Below are 2,500 nucleotides of genomic sequence, written 5' to 3' on the forward strand. Positions count from 1 at the left end.
TGTCACAAAATATTGAAAAGTGGTCAAAAACCGCTATCCAGAATCGGATGTAGAATCATTAGACGAACTTAAAATTGTTCTACGACCAATGTCTGCGACGTTTAGTATTCAAGATATGGCCCGCCCTAGGTCTGACCTGGCATTTTCGTGAAAATTTAAAGCATGGCCATAGGGACGGGTAAAATAGCTATTTTGAAGCAAAAACCACCTCACTTTAAATGGCCATAACTTTTGAAAAACAAGAGCTAGGGTGCGTTCTCGACACGTTTTGAGGTGTTTTAGCGAAAAACATGTTTTGAGCCACACGAGCTCTCCGGCCCGATCGGTGCACATTTTTGAAAAAAGCTAGGAGCTGCCCCTAGGTTCGGGGTGTCACAAAATATTGAAAAGTGGTCAAAAACCGCTATCCAGAATCGGATGTAGAATCATTAGACGAACTTAAAATTGTTCTACAACCCCCAGTCCGACGCCTCGTATTCGAGATATAGCACTTTGTAGGTCTGACCGAGCAATTTTGTACTGAAATGTATGGCGGACATGTTATTCATTAAACAACATTAACTTGCATCGTGCCCTACTTCATCGGCACAGCTACTATCGACTATCTATTGTTGAAATGGATTGAGTTTGACCATTTTAGCTCTTTTCTTATGCCGTGCACCAACAGTGTGTACCGATCAGGGAAAGTACACTACGTACGCGTTCATGGATGTATATGTTGGTACAAGTTGCCGGTCGGAATAGCAGTGCACCAAAACTGTGTACCGATCAGGAAAGTACAAGACGGAGGCGCAGCCCGAGCGTACGCGTTCATAGATGTCCATGTTGGTACAACCTACATGTACGTACCTTGTTTTTGTATCAAAAGTTCCAATAAAGTGTTTGTATGCTTAAAATGCTTATCTCAACCGGTCACCTTTTGGCCTGCCCTTTTATAGACAGAAACCTAGAACGATACTCGCGATGTTTGTGTTTTTCCATTCGCCCGGGACGACGAAATGAGCTCTGTGCACATCGTGCAGAAAACTGTCTCCTCCTCGTATGTTTTTGTCCCTCCACGCATATAATCACCCACATTTGTGTTCAACACGGACGGCGCAGCCCGAGCGAACGCGTTAATGTTTATGTTTGTGCACACTAAAGTTACAATCCTAGGATTTGGTTATTGCGTCGCAGTGCCCGACCGTCGCGGACACCATTCTTGGACAAAAGTCCAAGTACGTAGAGTACATTCCCTAGGTATGTGCCCGTTCGTGACTTTCGTTGCGTGCTTACAGACACGCTTGGGTATGTTTACCATACAAGGTTTACTAGGAAAACCTGGGAAGGACGCTTGCCCTCCCGTTGCGGACACCATTCTTGGAAAGAAGTCCTGCTACGTAGCGTTCTTTAATGTACTTGATCAGTTTGTATTGCATTTGCTTTGTGCAATTGACTTTTGCTAATGCTCACTAAGGGGTGTTCGTTTGCGATGTGTATGATAAGCAACTGTCTATTCTAACCAGCAGTTAAATAACACTTTTCACCCAAATCATAGGAACGTAGAGTACTTTCCCTGATCGGTACACAATTTTGGTGCACCTCTAACTTCGCCAGCACTTTATCGTTACGTTTTGTGCACAACCTTGGGACATGGTGTAAGTTTCATCATTGTTATGTTTGATTCGGTTTATTATGATTGAAAAATACGCTACGTCCTAGAAATCTGAACTCGAATACTTTTGCCACGTTGCGCAAAAAGCTACTGAGCAACTCCTAGCCGTTTACCGTTTAACCGATTTAAAATAAAAAATTTTCGTTATTAGTTTTAAAAATACGCTAAGTCCCAAAAATCTGAACTCGAATACTTTTTCTATGTGCCGCCAAAAGCTACTGAGCAACGCCTAGGTTGGTACATTTTTGGTACATGGAGTGTATGCGTGCAGGCGTACTGCCGTGCTGGACCGGAAAATCGCACTTGCTACTAGAACGTAGAGTAATTCCCTAGATAGGTGCTTTTGCATGCCTCTGTTCGACGTCCATGCAACTTGGAACGTGCGACACACGTAGCTAGGCTTCTCCATACATATTCCCTAGGGTAGCACCAAATTGCACACTTTCAGGGGTATATTTTGGTACGGTGTACTGTGCATGGTACAAGTATCATTAGCTCGTGCAATTTATTTTGCATCAAGTTGCGATTGCTGGTGCGTCGAGATAGGAGTGTTTCGCGACTTTTGCCAAGCTTTGGTGCCATTTTGTGAATAATTAATGTTCTAGCCACAATAAACGTGCAACATAATGCCAATAACGAAAACGCCATTTTCAAGGGACTTCCAGTCAAAATGTTTGCAATCAGCGCTTTCCTGTCGAGTTCAGGATTTGGGACTGAGCGTTTTTTTCACGATCCAATCAAACGACCAGTTCGTGAATAAACAATTCATACAACAGTGCATCCCTTCAAAGTAGAAAAAGCCGAATGCTAGGAGCTCCAGTCAAAAACGTTGTCATTGGCGCTTTC

The sequence above is a fragment of the Anopheles arabiensis genome (genome assembly GCF_016920715.1).
Source record: "Anopheles arabiensis isolate DONGOLA chromosome X unlocalized genomic scaffold, AaraD3 X_pericentromeric_contig0003, whole genome shotgun sequence".
Classification (NCBI taxonomy): domain Eukaryota; kingdom Metazoa; phylum Arthropoda; class Insecta; order Diptera; family Culicidae; genus Anopheles; species Anopheles arabiensis.